We start from the raw sequence: 20,013 nt of genomic DNA, 5'->3' as shown, positions 1-20,013 counted from the left end.
GGGAAGAATAGATAAAAAGTAGAAAGAATAAAAATGATAAAGAGTCAGCCATTCACAGAGTCAGTCGGAGAGGAACGTCCACTGTCACAAGCGCTCGTACAGTCCAGTAGCCTTCAGAAAGAGCAGAAGGGCTTTTGTGGCCTTTCACATGCAGGAATGCATACAGAACCTACTGTGGCATTGCCCATCCTTTGACGCTGAACGACATACTCTACAAGCTAAACTCAGCCTAAACTCAAGCCTCGGAGGAAATGATCCTGGGTCTACGGCAGAGACGAGGGTGGTCGCGACTTTGCAACATGGTCACCCTCGTATCCAAGCCCGACGGTGACGCGGAAACAGTACCTTTCGTTGCGGGCGTCTATTACGGGTGTGGCAAACACGCTCTCCGGCGTCTCAATTTCGGCGTTTTGGGTGAGTTAAGCGGGAGTTCATTACTTCAGAGAAATGAGCATATTCATCTTTTTACATTTCGGAAACGTTTGCAATGTCTTCCGACAATGAGCTTCAAGTCTCGCATTAGCACTCATCGTCGGTTCATATCGGTAAAAAAAAAATTGTCTGTGTCACTACTCTTCTAATTACAGGCTATGCTTGTTATAAAACATCTGCCACCAGTTTCTATGGTGAACGAATATCGAACACACACTTTTTTTAAAGAACAAGCATTCCGTATATATTCCGCAAAACTGGCGCAATACATAAGCAAGCTAGCGTACCGTACGACATTGCAGAAGTGGCAGAGACCTGAATTCACCCAGCACGCATTGCGTTCCCTCGACCCATTTATGCAACTGCGGCTGGTACCTGAGCTTCCGCGAAATGACGAAGCATTGCTGTTCTATTCGCGCTTGGTTTTTGCGTTCACTAATGCATATAATTGCTTGATTGGAATGGCTGATAGCGCTGAGTGCTATGCCCGCGCTGTCGAGGAGACTTTAGAACATCTACTGTGCTTCTGCCCATTTTTTGGAAATGAAAGACATCACCTGTGCACAGCTCCAAATCAGTTATACACAAAACCCTTCACCTTGCACAAGATCTTGGGACCATGGACTCTTATATCGCAGCTACAAAAAGCCACAAAGGCGCTGCTGCGATTTTTCAAAACTACTGGACTGAGCGACCACCTGCGATCTGGTCTGACTGACCGTCAGTGGACAGAGAGCAGAAAACTGTTACCATGTCGGCGATATCAACAGTGGACTTTCTCTTCTTCTACTAATATTTCCCTCCCCTATTCCCCTCTCGCAGTGTAGGGTAGCCAACCGTACTCAGTCCCGGTTAACCTCCCTGCCTTTCATTTATCATTCTCTCCCTCTCTCTCTCTCTCTCTCTCTCTCTCTCACTGAGCGTGGAAGAAGCAGTGTTAAGTCGCACGTGCTGCTGTTTTCAACGGTCACATTTCTTTCCTTATTTATTTATTTATTTATTTATTGATTGATTTGGATTTAACGTTCCGAAGCAGCACTGGGGCTACGAGACACGCCGTGAAGTGGTGGAGAGCTCCAGAATAATTTTGACCACGTGTCGTCAATAGACGCGAGTCCCGGATTTTGACGACAGCCCTTGAAATTTGATCGCCATCAAAATGCGGTTGCCGCGACCATGAGCCGAACCCGCGACCTCGAGCTTAGCAGGAGAGCGCCACGGCCACTATAGGTAACATTCTGCTGGTCCTACTGAGACAAATGTGCACACCATCTCACGCGAGTGGGCGCCTATAGTGTGCGTGAACGCGGGAGCGCGCCCACTTCTATACTCAACCACGACCGTAGACTGAGCCTGGCCGGGTGCAACGAGGCTGTGCAAATATTAACTACTGGCGCCTTTGCTTCATTATATTGCTCGAAATGCCGTTTCATTTTCTGGCAGTATAAAGCAGAGGATCCCTGTCAGCACTTTCTGATAATTACCTAAACTTTTCGGAGCGCCTGCTAGCCCTAGACAGCTGATTCCTCCTAACGTTTCCTGTTCCCGAGAAAGTCCGTATCCGACGCCGTTTGCGTATCCTCGACTTTTGCGGCAACGGAGCGTGTATTCCGTCTACTCTATACGATTGTAAACAAGGAAGAATGATGAACCTGATCATCGGAGAAGTGGGCAACTGCTTTTGGGAAAAGCTTGTCTCCGGCCGGTTTATGTGCACTATTGTTTTCTAAATATACTTTAGTTACGTGTGTAAACGTAGTCGTCTCTTGTTCATATATTATGTTAAATATCGCCGTAACAACAATTTCGCTCGTTCGTCATTTACACTCGCTACACAAACAAAACCTATTCTGTTCTTTAAGTTGTGGCGATCAAAGTTTTCCTGTAAAGAAAGCATATGAACTACAGTTATTGCGGTTCTTGCAACGGGCAGAACTGCGAAATTTAATAGGAATGCAAAAGATTATTAATACGAAAGCAGAGTAAGCGGAGGCGAGGAGGGGACGACGGAGGACAGTTACTGGTAGGGGCATTCGAGGATCAACTTCGAATTCAGTTTGGGCGTAAACTATACGGAATCATGCATGCACTCACGTGATAACTCATGCCCTCACCCGCAAGCACGCGCATTACCCAAATGATCACACTCCTGCTCGCGTCTGCATCAGAGCATCGGTCGAGCCGCTTCACACTGTCGCATTACCCACGCCCTGCTTCCGAGTTTCTCCGCTGTGAACCTCCGAGTTGTAAACTAGCCTCGTCCGTCTACGCACGAACTTTCTCAGTCGATGTCCCCGCATCGCGCTTTCTTTCTTGCCGACTCTGTGACGCTGACAAACTGCCTGTCTCGCGTCGCACAGCACCATCACTGCGAGGCTGGTCCGCAACGCAAACTACAGACTGCACCGCCTACGACCGCGAACCTACCAGCAACAAACATGGACAAGACACAAATGCTATCGTGGCGTTACAACGCAACAGCAGCAAGACTCCAATGGGCAGGCGAGCATGCTGTAATTAACCGTCCTTTCGCACACGGAAGCGAAAAGAATGCGGCCTCCCCAGTCGAGGCGGCAGAAAGAGCAGGCCGGCATAAGGGAAGACCGAAGCAAGCACCGAGGAACTTGCTATTCTAATCTTATCTGTCATGAAAAATCATGGTATTTCGTGCAAGTTATGAGCGCCGGCATTCGCAGGAGTGTTGATGCTGCGCAGTCCTGACACGCTGGGCGAACCACGTTGACGTAGCACCGGGCTGCTACGTGGTGCCAGCGTCAGTTCCACATTGTTGAGGTCAGTCAGTGGTATGCGTTCGCACTGAAACACGCGGCAGTGGATCCCAGGAAGTGGAGCTGTATGGGACCCGCCTATCCGTGAAAGAATGGTGTAGTATATCTTAAAACCAGCAAAGAAAATAAAAATCTTACTTTAAGTAGAGACTGGTATTTGAATTGCGTGTGGTTATAGAATAAGGAATAATAACAAAAAGGCAGACAATACAAACTGAATCAGCAATGTCTCATTGGTTAGACAAATCATAAGTATACATAATATAATGGAAACAGTGAAAAGCACGAATGTGGCAAAAATAGGTAGATATATTGCGTCATACATGAGAAGTAAAATATCCTACAGCATGCATATTTGAGCGAAGCGGAAATTCTCCAGCCTTTGTGTCCTACATTCTATTCAGTATAAGAAATAACAATATAAAAAGATCAGCATACCAGTTTTGAGACCTATATTATAAAGGCAAATGCTGTGTTTTCAATATTATCCGCATTTCACCGTTCACTTCAACGGTACATACAATACTTCCTTACTGCCACAATCTATCTGAACGATGCCCTTTTCTCGTGCCTCACCTTATTCCACCAATGTTGTTCTTGCTACCGCTCGTACCTAAACGAGGCAACAGCGTGGCGTCCTATTGGCATTGCCACTGCAAACAGCATTTCATCGCCTTCCTTCTTAATCCTTCACTCGAAATCGACTTTACTTTTGTATCGCTTGCTCATCGCGGCGTTACATTAAACTTCATCGCATTCATTTCCACAGGCTGTGCTGCAGTATAGATTTTTCAGAATAAACTTCATTTTCGGAGCTCTTAGGTAAGCATAATCTTCACGTCCCTCAATACCATCTTGTCGCTCGCCTCTAACCATTTCACCCGCCTCCCTATCGTCGCCACAACGGAGTCATTTCATTACTCACGGCGCCTTATTAAAACGGCGGACGCGAGAGGCGATTTGCGACCAATGCTATATAAGCCGGCCATCCTTTACATCTCTCCGACGAAACTGCCCGTTTCTCGTTAGGCGGACAACGCCGGGACACTTTGGAGGAGGGGGGGGGGGGGGGGGGGTTGCGAGACGGCTCGGTAGCGGCGACCCCTCTCCTCGTTCTCTTCGCGGTGTGCGATTAATATGAATGCGCAAAACGTCGAGGCAGCCGAAGATAGTGGGCGAGTCAGCAGCCTCCCATTACGTCGTTCTTCAATAGCACCCACTTCCTTTTTCCCGCCTCCCCTCAGACGCCCACTTTCTCCTACCCGCTTTTGTTCCGTTGGTCGAGGCACACAACCTCCGGCGCATGGCAGTCATACATCATAGTACGTGGTCGAGGCGCCGCCGTGTCTGCGGCAAGAGCAAAGCAAGCTATATACGGTCGGAACAATTCCTGATTGAGCAAAGCGAATCGATGGCGCCCGATTCTTTTGAATTCTCGTGGCAATGGGCCCCATCAAATAGTTCTACTTATATCTTTTTGGGGAAGGGCGGCAGGGGGGAAGGAGTGAGGCAATTTATGCGTGCCGTTGACGGAACGGGAAGGAACGACTTTGTCCCTGATTCAATCAAGTCGGCCAGAAGCATTCCGCTCCCATTTGTGTCACGGTTGCATTCAAAGAGTGACTCATTAGGCCGATGAACAGCCCAGCCGGAGGGAGACATTAATGAGGCTGCGACGTGCATCTGTCTATGTGGTTACCCCATCAAAAGACTTCTTACATTGAGATAAGTGGAAACGCGAATAAAAGAGTCAGGCGCTACGGCGGCGGAAAAGTTCGTAAACTGATTAGAAGTTGAACTACGTGAAAGCAATATACAAGACGAGTTCTTTTATACATTGAGCCTTTAGAAGCTTTCATAAGTCACTTGGCATGGAGAAGGACTTTTCAATACTTTGTATATTTCGCTCGCATTCAATTGACCACTTCAACAACAACAACGAAAAAAAAGCCCAGGAATCTGTATGACAATTTCTTAAAGAAGAGAGAGACAGTGAGATGTTCCGAAAGGCAAAAAAAAAAAAGTCGCAGCTTCACCCGAAAGGCGAAGCATCAATTGCGATAGCAAATCAGTAAACGGCTATGCGAAGTAAGATTGGTAGCATTATTGGCCTTATAAACTCGTAATCCTTCGCTTACTAACTAACTTAACAAGCAGGGTGTCAAGCGCGCACAGGTAAACGTGCACACTTCTCACTCGATGACCGCCAAAACTCGCTGTCAGAAGCACTGTTGTGAGGAAACGGGGGCAGCAGCAGCGAGCGAATTGGCCTTCGTGCTGCCTCTCGCTTCAACTCGTACTAAGTGTCGAAAGCACAGTCCATACGAAGCTACGAGTACTCGGCGCACTTTGTCCACATCGCCCATCGCTTTCAAGATATGGTGCCTTCGCGCACCGCCGTACGCAGCAGCTGCCGGAGGAAAAATGCGTTCTGTATTCTACATCTTCCCTCCTCGTTGTCCCTGTAGAGATGTAAAATATGTTCCACGTACCTGCGGTGACAGCATTTCTTTTTACTCCCCGATGTCTTACTAGCTCTAAATGGTTCGGTTGGTCATGGTATAGTCAAGGTTTATTTATAATTTTATTTATAAACTACGCCTTTGGCAGACACCTTGGTTCCATCCTTTCAAATCGTCAGCTTTTAGTTCCAAGGAACAGCAAAACCTCCTTATAATAAACCCGCATATAATGAGCTTACGCCTGTAGTAAAGAAAAGCGCTTGTCCTAATTACATATTCAAGGGTTCATATATATTACTTGCAATGAAGTGAACACGGCTATAATATACGATTGGATGTATAAAACAAGCAAACATTTTCTTACAATATCCGGAATGACATGCTTAGTTGTGCAATAAAGAAAATCGAAAAAAAGCAAACAAAAGCAACTAGAAACTAACTTCCTGATGATGACGGAGTAAACAATAATCCCACTCGCCGCGCAGTTTCAACGTAGTGTTTAACTAACTACGAAAATTCGGTAGTGCGTTGGCTGCCTTCAGTCTTCGCCAGGAGTGCCATCGTCTGTTGCTTGAACGACGTGCAGTTGCCCCCTTCTTTTTTTTTTTTGTCTGCAGCTACGGCTCCCAGATTTAAAAAAAAAAGGAAATTGCTTTCTTGTGATATGTGGCGCGCGATCAGTCTTCTCGTCGGGAAGCTCTCACCGCCATTTTATAAACGACGCTCTCCACGACGCCGGACTTCAAAAAACGTTACGACCTATGTGACTCGTACGCCACCTCCAACGTCAGCTCACCTGCACTCTAGGCTCTGTGAAGACGAGCCTAACTCTGAGAAGGAGGTCGTGTTGGAGAGCATGAGTAATGAAGCTTCGCGTACGGTACGAAAGCGACAACCGAAGCCACCGCCACTTCGAATTACCCAGCGCACTCCCGTATAGATACCGCTGCTCCTTCTCTCGACAAATTGCCCGAAGAAGACCGGCAAGTCGTTCTGCTGCTTCGGTCCCTCGTGAATACCCTTCGCATACTCTTTAAATAAGCCGTATGCTCGGTCAGCGCGTGGTGAGGCACAAGTGCTGGATGCTCGTAATCCAGTTCTTGCAAGTTTTGACTAAGCACCATGGCTCGCCTATAGCCTTCTTTTCGCATTAAAGGCACAAATGCCGCAATTTACTGCTAACTACGTATTGAAAGGGAAAAGTGTCGTCCCCCCGAATGTAGCACGAAGCTACAAAAGAAACCCAAACCAGTTTCGCAGTTGAGGGAAAATTCGTCCTGGTCCGTGCTACATTCGGGCGGAAGACAATTTTCCCCTTCACGGTACATTCTCCAACTTGCAGGATGCCGCAGAACTGATCGGCCATACCTACAGACCGCGACCATACTGCTAACGGGCCCTGGCCTCCTGGATTGCCACCTACTGTGGGAAAGCATCTAAAGCTGATGCCAAAAGCAAGAGTTACGCCTCCTTCGCCACCAGCCTTGACATGTGTTGTTTGAATGACGGCAGCCTAGTGGAAGTGCGGGGCCCGGCATGCAGCGGTTGCGTGGACTTCACTGTGGCGCCTTGGCTGTGGGCTGTGCTGGACGCATTGCAGAATGCATGCGTACACAGTGTACCATCTCACCTTGTTTGCTGTTCTTATTCCCCACTTCCCTTACCCTCAGTGTAGGAAGGCAACCCAGACGCTCACATACTAGACCTACCTGCCTTTCTCTCTCCTTGCTTCCTTTCTCTCTCCCGTCAGCATCTTGCTTGTTATCTACGCGGTCGTGCAGCCTTGCGAAAAAATATAGAGGCTGAAACTCCACATCAGGTTAGAGGCCAAATGAACGCCCGAGAGACTGGTGATGACTAATATAGACGGTTTATGGGGCTCGAGACAATTCTCACAAGACCGGATGAAAAAAAAATCGTACAGACCATTTCAAGTGAACGCCACAGAGCCAAAGATGTGTGCTGCGAGTATCAGTAGCAAGCAAATTTTGGGCTCTTTTAAAGGTGAGTGAGCCAGCTGTGCTTAGAAGTGTTCTTGTAGTTATCGAAAAGCAAAATGTTGAACTGTGGCTTTAGCGAAGATACCGACAGAGTGAATATTTTTCCAGCGCCGACGACTTCCCGATAACGAGGTTCTATCCCCCCCCCCCCCCCCCCCCTGTATCTTTCCGGAACTCACAATCAACGCATGGCAAATCTGACGGCTCCCCGAATTGCCCTTTTTATCGTCCTTCGTTCTATCCGTGGCATAACGGCATTAACATCGAGATGTCCGCACGAAGTTTTTGCTCCTTATGCATGAAGTAACATCTTCAATTTACGCTTGTATAATCTGGGCTGACATGTGCATTCATTTTCCTCTATCCGAATTTTTCTCATCCTATTCACGGCCGGCAGATCCCGTTTATACCGCTCGTTGAATGACGCTCGGACGACTGCCAAAAAAAAAAGAGTAATAGCCATCGACATAAAATGGTTACATTATCCGAGCCTTGATCTCACGTTCTATGTCTCCGACATCAAGAAATACTGAACCTCCGAAGCGCAAAAAACGTCGAAGATATTAGCGATACGATCAACCTAGAGTACATAGAGTTACCTAGAATGGAAAGATTGTTAACGACCTCTATATCAACGCACGCTTCGCCGACTCCTAAGAGGAATCGGCGCTCTGTTCAGTCATCAGCCAAGGTTCGATGAAAGGCGGCGGGCAGCCCCCCTTATTTAAGTATCCTAAGAAAGATCGCAGAGTTCACGTCTACCTTTTGCTCATTCCCTCCTTAACGACCTAAGTCATCGTTCATTTTCTTTTTCTTTCGTTTTTTTTTTTTTTTTGGTGTAAGTAACGCTTGACGCATTCATCTTTGATGTGCCCCAGTCTTCTTTGTGCAGCTGGATTCTCGCTCTACAGAGTTTCGTCAACTAAGCCCTCTTGAACTACCCCATGTGGCTCTTAGACAACAAATCTGGACACCTTTGTCAAACAAAGGAAATAGAGATTTGCTGACCTGCACGACAAAGCGGCATTTCCACACGCACATTGCATCGCCTTTTCAATACAGTGAGCGTTCAACGAAGCGCCTTTGTCGTAAAATTAATGAGCAGCGCATTTAACAAGCTATTCATCGCGAATTGTGCTTGAGCCTGGAAGAATCTCTCATAACGAATTTTTGTTGAATGTGATCCAGAACACCTTAGAGAATAGACAACTACACGCAGCCACAATCTGCTGTAACTAGCTATCGCTCCTACTGCCCTCCTAAGATCGTTTTTATTCTTACTATAATCCATATGTAAAGTGGCCGTTGAAACATGTGCGGTTAATTTTGCACTTGCAATTTTATTTTGTAATTTTATTTTTAAACGGTAAACAACATTGGCCATTTATTTACTGATTAGTCCGCCTTTATGTAACACCTCGTTTGACCCTCTAAATAATTGAAGGGCGATGAGGAATAAGATCTCTCTTTTGAGTGCCAGGTATTGAGGCGCTAATCACTCATTAGCGTGTCTGCTAACGAATATAAGCTCACTTAATGCGTTGGGTGTCAGCGCACGTTGAGCGCCTGTCAAGGGGCGAGCTGAATATGCGAGCGCCTCGGGATTATTAAGCGTGATGGAAAAATAAGCAAAAGTTAGCGGCGTTATGTCGGCCTTTGGTAACCTCAAATTCACAAATATTCCTAAATAAATATAGTGGAGAGCAGACGTTAATAAAAACGACTAGATTTCCGCTGAGACGGCATCTTTATGTAGCGGTACTAATGGAGGTGATTAACTCCCTCTCGGTGTAATAGAGATGATTTGTTGGGCCCGGGTCGCATATTATGCTCCTACTGCTAGAAGGCGAGCGGTTGTAGCCATATCTGATTGCAGATAATGCGCGTCGCGCCCGACAAACGTAAAAATAAAATAAAAAGTAGACATCGTCGTCTGGCACGTTGCACCTGTGGAACGCCATTTGGCATTTGGCTACTGCGAGCTCTAAACGAGCTGCCAGTATTTCATTGAGGTCAGGCTCGTCGCCGTGAAACAACGTGCAAAATATTTTTCACCTTTTCCAACTGCAGCTTGGGAGCACTGGTTCCGCACACTTAGCAAACGAGAACTTTTGAAACACGACGCCAATAAAAGTGACGTAATCTAAGTTAGAGCACACTGCCTACGCGCGTGACCGATTTACTAAACTGTGCAAAGTTATTGAATTTCTAGAAATATTATTATTGTTAGCTGGGTTCGATGAGATTTTGGAGCCTTTGGACGTTGCCGGCTACTTTTGAATGACAGATGTCCCCTGACCTGCGTAAATGCCTCAGGGGAAAAAAGTTGGCAATACACAGTTGTTTTTTTTTTTTTTAGCTGTAACAATATTTTTTTTATTCCCTGTGGCAGGTAATCGCAATATAACCCTTGATCGTAATCACTGTATGAGGAGGCCATTATTTCTACGAGAAATAAAAATGTTCAACTGAACAATTAACGTCATTACGCCAATTAACTCTTTTTAAATAATTACTTTACGCCACATATTTTAATGTACGAATTACAGCTGCTGAGTTCGCGCGCCATATCCACTTGGAAGGAGTTCTCTGGCTCCGAAATATTAATTTGCGAAGTGTCCGTCGAAATGCATTGGTGTTCCAGTTATTTTTTGCTTCAACGCATAAAACAGCGGTTTCTTTAAGTAACTGGAACGCCAATGCATTTCTTCGGACACTTTGAAAGTTAATATCTAGGAATTGCGCTATCCAGAGAACTCGTTCCAAGTGGATACGCCGTGCGAACTTAGCGGTTATAATTCGTAGATCGAAATACGTGACGTAAAGTAAATAATTAAAAAGGTGATTATCGTAATTACGTTATTTATTCAATTGAACATTTCGACTTCCCATAGAAGTAATGACGCCTCATCGAGTAAATTATATCATGAATTAGAATTGCGCTATCTGCCGTAGACAATCTTTAAAAAGTGTGGCGGAGTTAAAAAAAAAAAGGGAAGACACCCTGTATTTAGGCAGTTGCAAAGTTCTCACGCACATTCGCGCAACGTAAAAGCGCAAAAGCACATGTTGCCGTTCGCTTCGGCAGACACAAATGTCTTGTTTACGGATCTACAAATAGCGTCCCGTCGTCGGTACCACGCTTCATTCGTAGCACTCGGCAACACTCACACAAGAGCCGGGAAAAACAAAAACAAAAAAGGTCATAAACAGGCACTAACGGGCTGAACTGTCCTCTCCCGCGTCTTTGATAGCTACCGTGCCAGAAACACCCAATCAGCTGCCTGTTGCAACGGAATTTTACTTCCTCTTCCTCCTAGTAGGAGCGGCTCACCTCAGGGCGTGATACAACGCGCCCGCAAGAAGGCATTGTTAACGTCCAGCCACAACCTTTTATCGCCCAAAGACGCAAGTTACGAGCCGCTGGTTACAACAGAGAGAGAGTGAGCGCATTTCAAATGGGATGTCTCGGCATGGGTCGTTTTATCGAAGCACGATAGGCAGCGTACTTCTCTCCTTGGCTCTGGCATTGCGGCTTAGAATCTGAGGCGCACCGTGCCATTGGCGCTGGCCGTAAAACGATTATGGCGCTGATTAATGCTTTGCGGCATTCTGGGAACTCCGTTGATGTATGTCTGCGCATGTCTGGACAGAGGGTACCCTAAGGCGCCGGCGTGTTAGCAAAGTGCACTACTGGACCAACTTGGTAAATATTTGAAGTTAAGCCCAGCGCAATTTAGGAAGGCAACGGTCTTACTGGAGTAATTGGAGCACTTCGGGAAGCTAACGTCCAATCCCGGCCTCTTTTGTTCGCAGTTTGCGTCCGGTTTGCACGTGTCGAAGTTGCTTGTTTCTTTTCTGGAAAAATGCGATTAGGAAAACTTATGGCCCCATATACGGGCACACATATAGCATACCGGCGACAATAAAATAGATATGAGGTCGTTATAGCCGATAATGTTATGTCTGCCCAAACTTATAGGTAACACGAAAATTTAGAACGCTCTGTTCATAACAGCAATTTGCGGATACCTTTTTAACGAAAGGCCCAGTGCAAACTGTGAACGTTCCGGCACGCTTGAACTTTCTGATTATATCAAGCAATCATGCATTCCGCTGTTGAGGACAATTTTTTTTTTAAATCTGAAGAATTCAAAACATTAAAAAATGAAGGTCAAGCCACTGCGTTTAGCGTAATGTTACAAGTATGTAAATAACGCACACAATGCATAGATTAGAAGGCTGTAGATTAGGAGCTCGTGTAGCGCCTGCTACGCGAGAATTATTTTTTAAAACTGGGAACAAAGACAGAACATTCGCGTTTGGTCTCTGATGACTCAAGATGATGTAGTACTAGCCCAGCCAATCAGAACTTCAGCACCATAGGAAATTGACATGTAGACTAGGTCGACGCTTGCAGAATACCTCTCCTGCAGGCCAACATCACGCAAGTACTCCGAAGTCGCGTTCAGAGCTCTTTGCAAGCTTGCACGCAGTCTCGTACCGCGGTGCGAAGAGCCGCTTATCCACAGACCAACGTCTTACAAACAGATAGTTATGCCCACAGGGAAGTCACTGTCACGAGACAAGCGACTTGGAAGCGCGGCGAGCGCAATGTTAAACGGAAGCGGCGATAAAACCCTGCCTGTCGGACACCGCACTTCACAGCACGGGATTCACTTGTTATTTCTCCGACACGCCCTTTCATCCGGCTCTCCGATGGAAATTTTTGCACAAAGCGAACCAGAGGAACCGAAATTCCCCGCGTTGCAAGAGCGAAAATATTTGCCTAAAGCGGAACCCAGTCGAAAGCTCGCTGTATATATAGAAAGAGCACCCAGGCGGACTGCTTGTTTTCTCTAGCAAATTCAAGCTCCGACGCAAGGTATAAAATGCTGTCCAGAGCTAAATGGCAGCAACTAAAGCCATTCATCACATTTGGAGGACGCTTGAGCTTCGCTTTTAAGAGTGGAGCGCGATAGCATTCAAAGATATCTGACTGCTTCTCACGCTTCCCAGAAAATGCAGCTTAATTAACCGTAATGTTTGCCGGGAAACTCTGGCGGCTAACGCTATGCACGAAGGCGAGCTTTCTGGTAGAAACGCAGTCTCTTGCGTTGGCCGCGATGGACGGATGGATGGATGTTATGAGCGTCCCCTTTGGAACCAAGCTCTTGCTAGTATACTGCCTAATGTCCTACCTAGGTTAAAAAATAAAAAAAACACTATGAATTCCCACAACCAAATTTTCTGATCCCCTATTGCGAACTGTGTTTTTGTACGTCTCCGTGTTTTGTCGCTTGCCTACTTTTATTCCACCAACCCTCCACTCACCTCTTATTAATCTCTATTGTGGACATATTTACTTTTACACTGCTCTCGCTGAACCCAAGGGCTTCAACGAGATCAGTGGTACTTAAATCGACCACTGGGTAGACGTCTTCACATTATAATAAAACATGCTCCATAGTTTCCCTCGCTTTACCGCAAAAAGCACATGCTTCTTCTTCCTTCTTATATCTCGCTTTATACGTGCGTGTTCTAAGGCATCCCGATCTCGCTTCGAAAATTAATGATCTTCCCTTTGAGTTATCATAAATTGTTTCTTTCCTGATTTCGTGTTTTCCTCTTAAGTAGTTACTCATGCAGGTTTCTTTTCCATTGCCGCCACCCATGAGATTATTTCGGCCTCTCTGACTTTCCGCTTTACGTTTATTGTTGCTGTGTTGCCCACCTTACAGGCTGCATACTTGCTGGTAAGCTTCCTGGTTCCTTTCCTCCACTGTGAATCAATGTTTTTCCTGTACAGATACCTCAGCACTCTCCCAGCCCATTTACTTTCTCCCATATTCCTCAGTCGTTCTTCATACTCAATTTTACTGCGAGCTTTCCTCACTTCAAAACTAGTCCAGCCCATATCACCCTGCACAGCTTCATTTGTAGTCTTCCCGTGAGCGCCCAATGCGAGGCGACCCACTTACCTTTGGTTCACATCGAGTCCTGATTGTACCCCTGATTTAAAGCAAACAACCGCATTTCCAAAAGTAAGTCCTGGAATCATTACACCTTCCCACATACCTCGGAACACCTCGTACCTATTGTATCCCCATAGCACTCTGTGCTTCATTATGGTTGAATTTCTCTTCCCCTTCACTGTTACTGTTTTTTCCTGTGTTTCCATATATCTATTGCCTTCGTTTATCCATGTACCAAGGTATTTATATTCTGTTACCATACCATAACAAAATACCATAACACCTGATTTTCTAACAATAAATTTCAAACCTAAATTGTTGCCTTCCTGTCCACAGGTATCAGCCAGACGTTGCGAATCACTTTGCGCGTTAGCTAGCAACACAATATCGTCCGCATACAATAAACCTGGAAGCTGCTGCTCTACTACTGTACCCGCCTGTTTGTATGAGAGATTAAAACCGATATTACTTCCGTCTAGCGCCCTCTCCATCTTCACCATGTACATCATAAACAGCAGTGGGGTTAAAGGGCACCCCTGCCTCAGTCCCTAGTTGATATGAACTTTCTCCTCGCTCCTTTGGGATGCGGCGGAGACGAGCGTCATCTGGAGGTGTTGCGAGGAACCGGGCACGCCGCTCCGTGGCTGGTTTATGCATGGTATAAACGCCGGAAAAGGGGTATGTGTTCGAGTTCCCGCCTAGCAGAATTGTTTTCTTATATACTCAAATTATAATCCGACGCTATCATGTCTGTAGGTTGGTTGTAAGACCTACATTACGATTTTTCTTACGTATGTTACTTTGAGAAATTCAATTAGTTCAGTCACTTCTTTGCGCTACACTGAGGGTCTGTGTGGTTAGATTCGCGTTGTTCGGAAATAGTTTTGCCGAAACGACGGTTGACACGGGACGTCGACGCCGGAATTTCTGCAACATGGCGCTCTTAACGCTGTCGCGTTAAATACTCACCTTCTCTAGCCTGACATTTACACGAAACAGGACCATTCGCTCTATTAACTTGCTGACTTTTGAAGTTGATATTGGCCGCGGTAGAACTTGATGTGTCCTGCAGGGCGTCCGGGCATTTCCAGGCTACAAAAACGAGCGATTGATGTACGTAGTGGTATGTAGAAAATATGCGTCTATTATGAAACTTAGTGAACCGTTGCAACACTTGCACGATGTATATACGGATGCGGTAAACGAATACAAGCACTGGAAAAGACAAAAATTAGAGGTGTGAGAATATCAAAATTTTCGAATACGAATCGAATACTTCATTAGCATCGAACATATCGAATCCAATATCGAATAATGACATACACATAGATTTATTACCAAATTGGTTTATTTTACAATATTGCAATATCGCAATTACATTGCCACTGGCATAGAAATTAAACAAGTAAGCCGTTATACTAAAATATTGTGTATTTAGCTCACGTTGTCTTTGGAAAATTGAGTAATTTCCACTAGTTTGTTCTCGCCAGCCTGTACTTTACTATACCGCATGGATTTTTTGTAAACTCAGAGGCATTTGACCCCTTACCAGCCATGATTTGTCGCATTTCCTGTCAAGCAATGAGGTCGGGATTGGGGGTGGAACCTGCAAAAGCGTGCACCCTCGCTATTGATTCGCAAACCCTTGCCCCTTGCTATTGAGAGGCTAACTTTTCTGCAACGCTGCACCGTTTAATGGCTAAGCGCGTTTTACAGGCGAAATTTTGCCAGCAACATTAAATTATCGCAAAATTCAGCACATGACCAGACACACTTTCTTGGATTAGGTAAAAATAAACAATAAGAACCATGTTTTCTCCCGCACAGCCAACTAGATATTCTATTTGATTAGAATATTTGTATCCAGTCGAATATTCGAAAGTTTTCCAATACTAGTTTTCAGATTAAGTACGAATATATATACGAATATAAAAAAATAATATTCAATAATACTCGAAATTTTCGAACATCCGCACACCCCTAATATAAACCAATCAATGAGTCAGCACATAGATACCAATCTTGGGTAAAACTCACAGAGCCTTTCGTACACGCAAGTGCTATTTGCCATTGGCGGATGACCTTCGCTAATAGTGCGTAGAACGTCGTGAGAATGCCGGCCCGAACTCTCACGAAGAGTTCTTAGCCTAACAACTTTTTGTGTGAATACGGGCGGGGGGCTTGCTCTTTCGTCGTTGTATTCCGCTCATTTTGGAATGCCGCCGCCGCAACCGCGAACCAAACACCCGACCTCGTGCACCATTACCGTCAAGGCGCCGCGGCTTTTGTAATTTATCCCCCTCTCCCTACACCCTTTCCCACCAGCACCTGAGTGATGCACCGTCGACCTGCGACTCGCTACGGGGTCAAAACCATGTCGTCCGCGCCATCTCCGTTGTCGGCGGTCGTGGCTTTTTGGAAGCGGGCCGCGAATATAATGCGGCGGTGTGGGCCGGTGGCGCTATTTTTGGGCGCCGCGCGACAGATTCAAACCCGGGGGGCGACTAAAAAGAGACACCAACCTCCCTTTCCCACCTCTTTTCTTCTTCCTTTCTATTCTCGACTGCGCAACGCCGGCTGACGTAAACGCTGCTGTATAGTGTCGTGATCGTCGTCGCAAGCGCTACGGCGGCGGCAGAAGCAGCGGCCGAAATGCTGCCGGGACGCGATTAGCGCCGCGCGGTTCTCGCAAGGACAAGAGTGTGTAAATCTGGCGGGAAGCGCCGCACCGGAAGTGCGAGTATGCGGATTCCGGGTTATCCGCGCGCCGCACCGGAAGTCGCCGATCGAAGCGCCGTCTTTTCTGCAGATATCCATAACCTAAAGTTTCGCGTCGACGGCGACCTCTCGTGCGTCGTTTTTACTCTCTTGGCTCGCCGTACCGTGTAGAGCTAAAATCAGGCACGTGGCTTCTCTTGCAGGCTGCATCTTTCATGCAGAGAGAAAGGGACAGATTGAGAGAGAGAGGGGAGGGAGGGCGAAAAGGATAATTGAAAGGCAGGAAGAGTAACTAACAAGGACTGAGCCCGCGGCTGGCTGCCCCGAAATTGAGGCTGAAATTGAAACAATAGGAAAGGGGAGGAGAATGTTTGTTTCTTTGTTTCATTCGCGACACTTACCATCTCAAATCAACAGTGTGGCTTTGATACCAGACACAGTGAAGGGCTCGGAGAAGGGCACGCTAAAGAGGGCGCGCTCTTTAGCGTGCATCTAAACGTAAATTCACGAGCGATCTTGCATTTCTCCCCCGTCCAAAAGCAGCTTCCGCGGCCGGGGTCGAACCCGGGACTTCGAGCTCGGCAGCAGAGCGCCATAAGCACGGCGTCGTCGCGGCCGGTGCGGTGGCGAAAGGGCACGAAAAGATTGCGCGAACGGGATAAATTGGCGAGTCGCGCAGCGGAGTCGCCTAAAATTGCAGTACCTCATCCGTAGCACACCGCGGCACTGCTAAAAAGCCTGCTTCAACAAACTAGTCACGAGAATGCATTTCCTCGACACAGAGAGCAGAAGAGCGTTTATTCATTGAGCGATATAAGTTTGAGCTAAAATAAGATTGGCACGGTACGGTACACCGTTCTATTTCGACCATGCGCTGCTACCATACCTCCCCGAACGTTTGCCACATCTTTTACTCGGGAACATTCACTTCCGAAATAAGCATGGCGGTCTTGAAGAATCCATGCGGTCGAGGCAGCTGTGTGTAGTACACACATGGTGTGGCCTTTATTTCCTTCGCGACAACTCGTACAGGTAAAGAGAGCTGCGATAACCATTGCGGTCACGTGACAGCAGATCCCCTGGAATGTGGATACATCGCGCAATCATAACCGACTGAGAAGGCAGCTGCTGATGAGTGTCATGGGGATCTCTCACTTATCACGTGACCGCCACCCAGCGCAGCTTAACTGAATTGTGTACTATAAGTTACGAGCCTCCGAATGACTGGAACATTCATCTCGCGTATACTATGGCTGTTTTAGGGGATGTCTGCTTTTAAGGAAATACCGCTCAGAACGAAGCCCTTTTTCTGTCTCGTAGATTTATTTTTTTTCTATTTATTTTTTCCCGAACTCTTGTTAGGAGTACCGGGAGGCGGGGGGGGTACCTTTATATTGTACACTCTTAAGCAAAATTACACCCTTTTGCCACATAACAATAACCGTCATCTTTCTTGTCCGCATTTCCTTTCTTTAAGCCCGGTACTTCCAAGTCACGAACGGCATGCCCGTGCGGAAAAGTAGCGAGCGCTGCGTTTTCAAGATAGGAAACGCAAGCAAGACAGGCGGCGATTATTGTTGTGTGGCAAATATACACCCCAAAGGGTGCACATTTCTTTAAGAGTGTATATTCTATTTCATTATAACAACGGTTTCGCACGCACGTTCAGCTTCCCTACCCAAGCAATATGTCTTTGGTTAACCACGGGTGTATATGTATGTAGGACAAATTAATAACACTTACTGATGCCTTGGCAAGCAAGCGCCTCTTCCTAAGGGGTGGCCGTGTCTGATATAGCTGCACACCCTCTCAAGATCGAGCTGCACGGAGCGAGGTAAGATGTATTCGTGGTGTCATATGAACCTGGCTCGGCCTTCGCGGTCACCGCATCTCGAGTGCGAGGAGCTTCACGGTGACTCAGCTCAGCACACTGCGGCCAGCCTGGCCGCAGGTATACGTGCAGCTGCTGGAATAAAGCCAAGGATGCGTGATGCGGGCACTTTGCTCGCGAACGACGCCTCAGTGCGCTCGAATAAAGCGGCGCTATGCCGAGGACCGCGGCAAGCGGTTCCGTGCAGCTTGTGGAAAGCATATCGCACATGTGTCGCCCTTCGATGTCACCTAGTGGAATGGCCCCGCACACGGGCAAAGAAAAAGCGGATAGATACGTCGAGAAGAAACAGACAAATAGAACTGGAGGTCTGCTGCACTAACAAACTGAGTTTATTTTCGCACAAACGGCGACCCCCCCCCCCCCTCCCCCCGCCCAAGAGCGAACAAGGAATGTGTGAGAGCGCTGGATGTCATTTCAAGGTAATTAGCCTGTCTTTATAGTTTTCTTTTTAATAAAAATTGTCCATTGTATTGCATTGAGGTGACCTGCTGTGCTATTGAGCAAGCTCGGCTTGGCCTTTGGGGACGTCCTTTCTACGACAAAGTCAGTTGTTAGTCCAGCAGGCTTCCTGCCCAATTTGTTGGCGTCCTCGCGTTCTTTTTTCGTTGTTGTTCTCTTTCATTCCTGTTTACAGCCATTCTGCTGAGTACCACTTCACCGAGTAAGCCACTCTTATGAACTCGTTCAAAGGTGTTGCGAGAATATGCTCGACCTCAATACGTCTGACTGCTTTCCTGATTGAAATATTTGCGAAATTTTGTAGCGTTGGCAACGAAAACTTTCTCGGCCTGTGTTTTATAATCTAGACAATGTAGGATATAATCTGGAAGGAATGTTTGCGGCAAATAGGCAGCCTTCGAGTCGTTGGCACAAAAATCAACGGCAAGACGTACAGACGCTGCACTTTTCTCCGCAGCGTGCCATAGAGTATTAAACAAAACACTCCCGCCGCATTCAAGGAACCCCCGCTTGCTGATTCGAATAAAAAATAACAGGTAGCACGTTTCGCAAACTGACGTAGAAGTCAAAACAGCTGCTTTGTCCAGTTTATTTCACTGTGTGGTTGGCAGCTGAGCGTAACTGCATGAAACGGCGTAACTGCATGAAACGGCACTTTACTAATAGTGCTTACTGTGATCTAATTCGCTTTTGAGAGTGTGCGGCATCGAAAATTAGTTAATCCATCATAAACGTCTAAGTGTGGCATATAAGTGGTTGCTGACCATGACATTGAATATCTCCACGGTTTGTTTGCCCGCAATTTTGTCGCGACGCACCCAAACCAGCTACAATGCAGATTACGGATTTCACTTCGTACCCCTTATAACAATTTCGTTCTTGAAATTCGAAGCTCCCACTGGCGTAAAGTTAAGCCTTAGCGTTAGCGGGTCTACAAAAACACTCCAATGGTGAAAAAACAGCTTTAGTGTCACGTACGCGGTCGGGCGCCGTATTCGCGAACTCTTACCCCTTCCTCATCGAAATGGCCAACATCGCCGCAACTCAACTTTTGCGGATGTGATCTCACTATTAGAGCTCATTCTGTGCCACTCTCTAACCTTCCACTCAACGAGATGCCCTACGCATACTCAGCCGCTGACACGGCAGACCGTTCTCGGAAGCAATCGGCTGGAGAACTCTAGCAAGCACAAGAGAGGGGAAACAAGAAAGGAACCAGAATGGAAGATCCGGTTCGCTACTCTACACTGGGCAACGAGGGGGGGGGGAGGCAGAAACATACGA

General features: G+C 46.7%; 1 protein-coding gene and 1 long non-coding RNA gene across 6 annotated transcripts in view; one reads left to right on the top strand and one right to left on the bottom strand.

Moving 5' to 3' along the window:
- Positions 1–11,087, top strand: part of LOC140213638 (uncharacterized) — a 57,376-nt gene extending 46,289 nt beyond the window's left edge. The window contains exon 3 of the long non-coding RNA XR_011890553.1: positions 7,026–11,087. This is a non-coding gene — a long non-coding RNA (uncharacterized lncRNA). The remainder of the gene's footprint in view (positions 1–7,025) is intronic.
- LOC126543839 (uncharacterized) overlaps positions 1–20,013 on the bottom strand; it is a 405,430-nt gene that overhangs the window by 273,182 nt on the left and 112,235 nt on the right. The window lies entirely within an intron of this gene.

This window comes from Dermacentor andersoni, chromosome 10 (assembly GCF_023375885.2).
Source record: "Dermacentor andersoni chromosome 10, qqDerAnde1_hic_scaffold, whole genome shotgun sequence".
Lineage (NCBI taxonomy): Eukaryota > Metazoa > Arthropoda > Arachnida > Ixodida > Ixodidae > Dermacentor > Dermacentor andersoni.
The sequence above is the reverse complement of the archived record's forward strand: the minus strand, read 5'-3'. Positions and strand labels throughout refer to the sequence as shown.